The sequence below is a fragment of the Miniopterus natalensis genome, chromosome 2 (genome assembly GCF_054644295.1).
Source record: "Miniopterus natalensis isolate mMinNat1 chromosome 2, mMinNat1.hap1, whole genome shotgun sequence".
Taxonomy (NCBI): Eukaryota; Metazoa; Chordata; class Mammalia; order Chiroptera; family Miniopteridae; genus Miniopterus; species Miniopterus natalensis.
Window position 1 is genome coordinate 43172711 of NC_142082.1, and position 9525 is coordinate 43182235.

The window sequence follows — 9525 nt, forward strand, 5'->3', positions numbered from 1 at the left end:
AGAATTCTTTGAAGAAATTTATTATTGTGCTATGAACCTCAATTCTCCCCCCCCCCCCCAATCTAGAAAAAGAGAAATGCCTGATCAGTTTTATCTCAAGCTGAGTGATAGGTGATTCTATGGGGCCAGCTGAGAAGTGTTAAAGGAGTTTCCTATCATTGGGAAAACAACACCGTGATGATGCCTGACTCATAACCCAAGCAAGATAAAGACTACATTAGAATCATCTTTCACTCCTGGAGATTTCATGGTAGAAGGGATGAATACTTCTCATGGAAGTCTGGGTAGGGAGGTCATTAGAGGGAGAGCAGCCCTGGAAACACAAATTCTTGTCATGAAAAATTCTGCCAATAGGCAGGAAGAGTGAGAAAGAAACAAAATTTAAGGGGTGGTGAATTGGGGATGACTACTGGACAAAAATGATCATTATTTTTGTCATGAGAGACTTCTTGAAAGAACCCTAGAAGTAAGTGAACCTCTAAAGAAGTCAAGAAAATGCCCAAGTTTGGAGTTATTAAAATTAATAGCTTTAGCTGAGCTTTTGATTTCTTTTTTTCTTTATTTTTATTGTTGACACTATTACAGATGTCTTCATTTTCCCTGCCTTTGCCCACCTCCACTCAGCCCCCACACCCCTTTCCCCCTGGCCATCACCACACTGTTGTCTGTGTCTCTGGGTTGGTTATACATCTATGTTCTTTGAGCATTCTGATTTCTGGCTTTAGACAAATTTGAAAAAAGATTTAAGGTAACAATGGGACCCTCTAAGAGTCAGGACTGAGCTGAATAGATGTGAACATTCCTAACTTTACATTTAGAGGCAGAGGAAGAATATACTATTAAGTAAGTTTAAAAAGGACTTTGGTGCCCTGGGTGGTGTTTCTGAATGGTTAGAGCCTTGACCCACACACCAGAGGGTCACAGGTTCAATTTCTGGTCAAGAGCACCTACCTGGGTTGTGGGTTTGTTTCCTCGCCCTGGTTTGTTTCCTCCCCCTGGTTGCATGGGGGAGGCAACCAATCACTGTGTCTCTCTCACCTGCCCCTCTCCCCCCTTTCCCTCCCTCCTTCCATTCTCTCTAAAAATCAATGAAAAAACATCCTCAGGTGAGGATCAATAACAATAACAAAAACAAAAGATTTTGGAGAGAAAGAGAGAGAGAAAAGGCAGACAAGAGAGGAGAAAAATAACAGTTCAGCTACTTTGAATTATAGTTTCAAAATGTTGTTATACATATAAATATACATATAAATCTACATACATATACCAATGAAGAGAATCAAAGTGAAATGTGCTTAGGAATACACATTATTTGATAATCTTCAAATATATTAAGGAGAACTTTATTATATCTATTTTCTTGAGAATGATTGTATCTATAATAAAGAAAAAATCAAGTATAGGCTTGGCACAGGGATAATGTGTATAAAATATAATAAAATGGAAAGCAACTAAGTAAAAAAGTATTTCATAAAATCATACAGAGTCAATGATTTGCTTTTCCTGAACCATCAACAATACAATTAAATGGTTTTCCCCCACATTAAGCACTTGAATATGATAACATCATCAGTTACCATTTTAAGCTAAATGTCAAGAGTAACAGACTCATAAAAAAGTTTGATCATTTTTATAAAGGTGTTTTAACAACACAAATAAATAAATTCAGTAAGTTAATTTCTAAAAAATAATTTGTTTACTACCTAAGACTTATGTTTTTCAAGTGAAATAGTTCCTAAATGTGGAAATATAGGCTATCATAGATAACATAAATATAATTAAAAATATAAAACAAGTAAATAATTTTTCTTTCTTAGTTTGTTTTATTGCTACAATAGGAATACTTAAACTTATTTACAAATAAGTATTTATAAATGCTGAATTTCATTGGAAAAGCAACAATTTATGTTTCACACAAATCAATAAAAAATAAATAAGAATCCCAGAGATAACTTACACTACCAAAAAAATAGAACTAAGGAACGCCAAAAACACAATATATATTTTTGCACTACCTTCTATAGATGTACTTTATTCATTTAATCAATAGCTAATTAATTAATTAATCAGAAATACTAAAGCATACTTATACCAGGCACAGGTAGAACAAAATAATGAACAAAATTTAAAAAGTTCTTGCTTTTCTAGTGTTCACAATCTAACTATAGCAACGAATAAACACCCATATAATCTTTTTATCATTAAATTCATTGGGGTGACATTGGTTAATAAAATTATATGGGTTTTAAGTGTACAATTCTGTGATACATCATCTATATATTGCATTGTGTGTCCACCACCCAAAGTCATGTAAAAATACGTTTAAATTTTTTATGCAGGATAATATAGGATTCAATGAGAACAAATGACATTAGAACTTATATAACCTGGATGTAAGTAGATTTTCTAGGTAAATTTGTGTTTGAGTTGATGTTTGAAATGTGAGTACAGTTTAGCAAGTTAAAGGGATATGGAAAGAGGAGGGAAAATATAGTGCACATGTACAGGTTCAAGTTTACAGACTTGGTACAAAACAGATAACAACCAAAATAGCTTCCCAACTCTTGAAACAACGTGATAAAGAAAAATAAATGTAGCCTATCAAAAACATTTATTATTCATTAATTAAAAATTCAAAATGTATAAGAAATCACTTCTGTGTAAATAAAGAGAACTGATTAAACATAATGACTTTTTCTAAGAGGACATAAGGCTAAAAATTTATATTTTGTTGATTGCATGCTACATGTAAGAGAAAACTGAGTGATTATTTATAGATTTTTATAGTTTGTAGTATTTTTTGCTAGAATTCCGTAAAAACTAAACAACATGAACAGATTACATAATCCATCTCTGTCTTTTCTACAATATCCAATTTTAGCATGACATCTGAATAAGCTGTAATAGTGATTTCCAATGTCAAACTTGATAATTAGCTACAAATTGATTCATAAAGGACAAAAAAAGTAAAATAAAAGACAAATTTATACAGTATGACACATGTTGTAGATACTCAATAAACAACTGACTAAAAGCACATAAAAAAGAACTATTGGAGCACTGACTGGGATAGTGTGTATTCAAATTTGTGTAAGTTATGATATATATTTAAAAGTTTTGGGACAATTACTGAATGCCTTTCTCTGTCCAAGAGACTGTACTAAACTTTGAATCATAACTCCAAGGCCTAAAATTTATAAAAGAAATCTAACTTTCAATGCATATGTATATTAAAAATAAAAGTTGTGCTGGCAAGTTATTTGAAAAGCACTAAATCTTGGTTACTGATAAGCATGCTGGTCAAGCCAAAAGATGGGTGAGAAAATAGAAAAAAAGGTTTGATCAAACAGAAGAGAGTGAAGGGTAAAGAATTTTTCAGAAAAGCAGATATTCCAACTTGAACACCATGATAGAAATTTTCCACGTTGATATGAATTTAGAATCCATGTCTTTTATTCTCAATGCTATCCTGTTATGGGATCACCCATATTTATGTAGGTAAAATATTGTAAAAAGCAAATACTTGGACTTTCTAATGTGTAAAATTTTCATTTTTATCACCTTTTCTTCTCCTTAGGAGTTAATATTTTTATTTTTAAAAGATGACTCATGAGGTATGCCTTTTATATATATATAAAGTACAAAAAAAATTTTTAATTCGAATTTTTCAATATCAATGCCAAATTTCTTTCTTAGTATATTTCTAAGCAGCATGTGAAATGTATTTACCAGTCAAGATGCTTAGAAAGAAATTTTTAGTGTTATTCAATAATGTATTTTACCATCATTGAAAGCACTGAACTTAAAAACAGAATGAGTACAGAGTACTAACAAATTAGGCCTAATCACTTTATCAGTCAGAGATCATTCACGGAAGGAGAGATATAGATATTATGGAATTATAGGGTTCATAATAGGAATTAAGTCTGACAGATGTGGGAGCTAAGGAAGTAAAGATTCAGAAGGAGAAACTAGAAGCTCAGTGAAGGACATACTAATGAATCCTTTTGAAGCACTGGTGTGAGCTTGCATGGAAATATAAGGAACAAAGCACATCCAGCTGCCCAAACTGGACCATGTCATCCCCAGTGAACAAAACATTTTTCCTGAAAGCAAAGATGGGCAGAGGTACATTTATGTTTTACAGGCAGGGGCTAAGGTGGTCATGAATCACAATTCAGGAATTAGTGACAATGTGGTTGGGGGAGCAAGTAGTTGAGTTGACCTTCCTAAATTGACAGAAATGGTGAAGATACATATGCCCTATCTAAATGCATTTTAGTATGCATTTAGTATGCATTTTAGAGCAACTTTCTGGAACAGCATCTTAAAATCAGGTGAAAAATGTGGTCTTTCCCTTGGAAGTGAGTCAGCTTCTTTCTCCAGTCATCTCAATCTTTGCCCATTAAAACCATAAACAAAGTGTGAGTTCAGCTACCAAAGAAATAAACATCATCCATAGACGGAACAAGTGGCCTATGCTATTTTATGTACCCTCTTTCAAAGACAAAATTCACATGTTCTTGATAGTAGGCAGGATATTCATAGAATGTAAAACAGAAATATGATTCTGTTATTCTTTATTTAGAAGTTAAATATAGTTTAAAAGGTGTGCATGCATACCAAATTTATCGTGAAGAGGCTGAGTTCGCTGAATTGTATTTTGTTAACTTAGTTAAGGTGGCAAGTATATGTCCCAAAATATTTTCTTTATATGGTTCTTGCTCAAAATTGGCCAAAAGAGGAACTTGTGTGATATTTTAGAGGAGGAAATGAGGGCACACTAATTACTCTTTGAAAGTCTATGACATGAACATGATGATGTATAGAGACAAAGATTCCCAATGAACCCAACTTGTCTTTGCTTTTCTCTATTCTCCATCCAGCTCTTTTTTCTAAATCTGACCTTGTTGATCATGGGTGAATTCAGGCCCACAAAGCATTTTTGACTATGGCCTCACAAAAATGGAACTACAGAGAGGGCTCAGCTTTATGGAAATTTCTCCATAAGATTGAGTAATTATTTAAACAAACAAGTAACTGAGGAGTTTTTACTTTAATAAAATTAAATAAAAATATTGCATTTTCCACATTATTCAGTCGCTGAAAAATGGATGGAAGCTTAGGTCAAAAGAAACCAAAACAAAATAATTATAGATGAAATAAATTGCTTTTCTTAAGCACCTCTGAGTTATATGACAAATGAACCTGTGACCCTAATACAAGAATAAATATAACCTAGCAATGTATTAAAATGTCATACCAAATAGTGACTATTTTTATGTAAGATAAAATACTACATACAATCCAAAAAATTAATAGTAAAAGAAATTCATAAAATCATCAGGGGAGATTCTGCAAAGTCATTTGTTAAAATATAATATCTATTCTTAGCAAATGACATAGAAAACATTATTTAAATTTGTGGCCTAAACTCAATTTGGAAAATTATTCAATGACATCAGAAATTAATGCCTTTTATTATTATACATAGAAAGTTCTCGTGTAATTTATAGATGATGCCAAGTTCATAAAGTTAAGTATTTCATGGAAGAATATGTAATCAAAATGTTCAGTTGAGTTTGTTATAAGAGAGATTAGAGAGGAAAAATGTATCATGAGAATTCCAGAACCTGCTGATATCTTACATCTGGGAAAAATGTAAGAAAAAAGAGCTGACTGATATGTGTGTCACAAGGAAATCCACTATGAAGGAAGGAGAATGTGCGATGATCTGAAGCAAAGCTGTGCCTCACTACTCTAAGAAATACCTGGTCCAGAAAAAGTTAGCCTAATTCAAAGCTGAATAATGATAATAATGATACCAAAAAAGGAAATTGTAATAAAAACATAAAAATAATTTAAAAAGCAAAATAGAAGAAGAGGAAAGAACTGGCAATAATTAATAAAACTCAAGAGAACAAAAAAAAGTCATGAAGAATTTTAATCCTAGATTATATAATAATGGGTAATGATATGAAGTAATACCATATACTTGTTAGCAGAGCTACATGTGGAAATATGTAATGGATAAACTTCAAAGCGATATGGAAACTGTACAGCAGAATGATTAGCTTAAAGGCAATTTTTCTGAATAAAGGCTAGAAAAAAATTCAGGGAATTTTAATTTAGCAAAAATAATATTTTGCCTTCAATTATGAAATAAAAAATTCAGGAAATAAAATATTGATCTTAGATAAATTTACTAAAAAAGAAAAAGAAGCAAAGTCCTATTGCTGGTGGTATAATCTTATCTATCTGAATGTGTATGTTCACAGGTTATATAGTTACACCATCTATGTATATTATGTAATAGTTAATGAGAATTATAAAGAAAACAAGAAGTAATTTTTATTCAAATTTGTGCATATTATTTCAATCACATAATCTTTATTTTTAAGATTCAAAATTGAATTAAAGTTTATATATCAGATGAAAATAAAATTAAAATTAAAAATAAAATGAAGCTCTGAGTAGTTCTTTTATAGGTTCCTTGAAAATATGTTAATAGGAATATGTCTTATCCTGGGGAGTTTAGGAATTAAATTATCCAAAATAGTGACCATTGTGATTTTACCAAAGAAAAAGAAGGGTGGACAGACAAAAGATGTAAAGATTTTCAAAAGTAATGTCCTGACCTGGAAAGAACATGAGGTCTATGTGAAAATTACCATTGCTTATTTTTTGGGTAGTGAGGTTATGTTTTTTATACAATTCTTTTAGATAATTTTTCCAAAATATTTTCAAATTATTTTTTCAAGTATTTTTAAAAATAATTTCAAAAGAATACATTTAGTGTTATGCAGATCTGCTGTATATAAAAAGTATCTAACAACACCTTCATGACCTTCACAAACAACATTTTCTTCCATTTTGGCAGGCCAACTTTAACACAGACATGATGTTTTGTAAATTTAAGAGACAAAGTGCCACTGAGGTCTTAGATATGAAGTAATCCCTTAATGATGCAAAGTTTCTAGGCTGAATCAGGATTCTCTCATCAGGTGCCTCTGTCAGCATTGCATTTATTATCTCCAGCTGATTCTGTGGCACAATGACCACATTTCCGTCAGCCTTTCATTTTAGTACGAGCCAAATGGGGGCAATTGTGCTTTGCAGTGAGTAATAAACCTATAGCAGTAAGACTGTGAGTTTCTAAACCTCTTGCTGGTGGGATATGCACAATTTTTGTGCATTTCTGTGTTAAGAAGGGCTTAGTGCAATCTATCTTAAATAATCATGATTATCTTAAATAATCATGCTTCCAGATATGGCTCTCCATTGAGCACAGCTAAATAAAAGGAAAGGTGATATGAATATTTTACATTTTACAGTTAATAAAATTTGTACTAGAAAACATATCCATATTAATATGTAAGGATAATGTTTAAACATTGTTTTGTAGTTTTTATTTCTTTTGACTTACATATAAAAACTGTTCAAAAATATATCATGTATTCACTATATTTTCAAAAATTTTGAACTAACAATAGTGAGAATAAAAGACATCATTATAAGCTACATTAATTTATTTAACTGTGCATTTGAAGTAGAAAAGTAGCACTTTACAGCTTTTTGGGTTGAAATCTGAAGAACAAATGAAATGTTTCGCTAATCATTGCTAGAAGATACTACCAATGAATGCTCTGTTACTAACTCCCATTAGCAGTACTGGAATTTACACATGAAATGAACCATACATTTATTCATTTGCTGAAAAATGAGAACAGAATGTTATAAAGATAATGCTAGGTTCACAACAGGGACACTGAAAACTTATTCAAACTAATAAATGAAAACAATGAGCCAAAAAATGATCTTCATTCAAGCAAACTATGTGACATGAGCTACATAATAGATTTGTTACATATGAACCACTTGATTTCAAAATCTCTAATATTGCGGCAAAAAAAAGTAACTTCTCACCTATTTATATATAAGTATAGTCTAATCATATTGAAAAATCATACTAAATTTTTACAAAAATCAAGGTGGTATTTTCCTTGCTAACTTTCATAACCAATTTTAATCAAGGAAATTAAGATTTCTCTTACATTCACTTTAGTTGACAATTAGGATACTAGAGCCTTAAATGGAAACCTGCCAAACCTAAAACTGCCAAATAGAGGTAGGTTTCATAAGGCAGAGTTATGCTAGAAAGCAATTTGTTACATTAGAAACCTCATCCTTAGGATTCTATTTTTATCACTTGGGAGAATATAATTATATCACACATTAATTTTGAGGCGTGATCTTCTACTTCTGAAAATATATGTTAGAATGCAAGAAACAATAAATACAAGGAAAACACAGAGATACATTTTCCAAGAAATTTATATGGCACAGTCACACGTTGTTTTCTTCCATATAATTATATAGGTATAAGGCCTTTGAAGCGTTTAATAATCATTCATGCTTTCCTGCTTATATTTGGAGTAAAAACAGGGTTGTTTCATTGTACAACTATAAGCTGAGTTTTTGTATCACAGTCTGTATGACCAGCAGACCCTGAAATGCATTATGCAGTCAGCTTGGCCACATGCTGTGTGGCCTTAGACCCGGAAATGAAATATGATAGATTCTGACTTTGTGCCACAATGAATTTTTATTCTTTGTTCTATGCTATTACCTTCTTTATGTAGATATGAGTTACTGACCTCTGTCACTTACCTTCTTACTGAAGGAATACTTTTGACATTTCTTGCAGGACAAATCAGCTGACAATGTATTCCCTCAGTTATTTTGTGAGAAAAATATCTATTTCTTTCTTATGACATACATATCTTTAAACTAATCATTTCTTTCCTAAACTGCATCAAGTTTCCTGAAGATCTCAGCAAAGGTTTTATTCATTTATGCCACAGTGTCTTTGCTTCTGGTATTTTTTTTCTTTGTTTCCATCTCTGCTTTCATTACTCATCTCTTCTTAAAGTTTGCCTACTCTGTCCACTAAAGCTCTTAATATACTAATCAGTTATTTTAAATTTCCTATCTGCTAATGTCATAATCTGTGTTATATCTGAGTTTTGTGTTCTTAGACTTGTTTAGTTTCTTAGGATTTAAAACACACACACATGCAAAACAGATTAAACACACACACACACAAACCTTCTAGCATGCTTTGTATTTTTGTTAAAAGATACATGGTGTATGAGATAATGGTAACTGAGGTAAGTAGACCTAAAGAGAGGTCTATTAATCTAAGAGTCAGCTGGTTTCATCTTTGCTAAAGCTGTAGATACTAGAGGCTTCAGGTTCCTCTGGTGTCCTTGTGTTTTCCCCTCGCCTACAGAGTCTGTGTCTTGCTACTCTCTCTGCTGGAATTCATTGCTTTACTGGAGCCCTGCTGATGTGCTAGTAAGGTGGATGTCATCTACATCTCTCTTAAATTACTTTAGTGAATGATTTTTACTACCTCAAACTTAATTTTCTTCAAGCATAGATTTATTTCTTAAATTTCTATCCCAAAGGGGAATTTTAGAAAGCAAATAGTGACATAAACACGAAGAACCTAGCAAACCATTT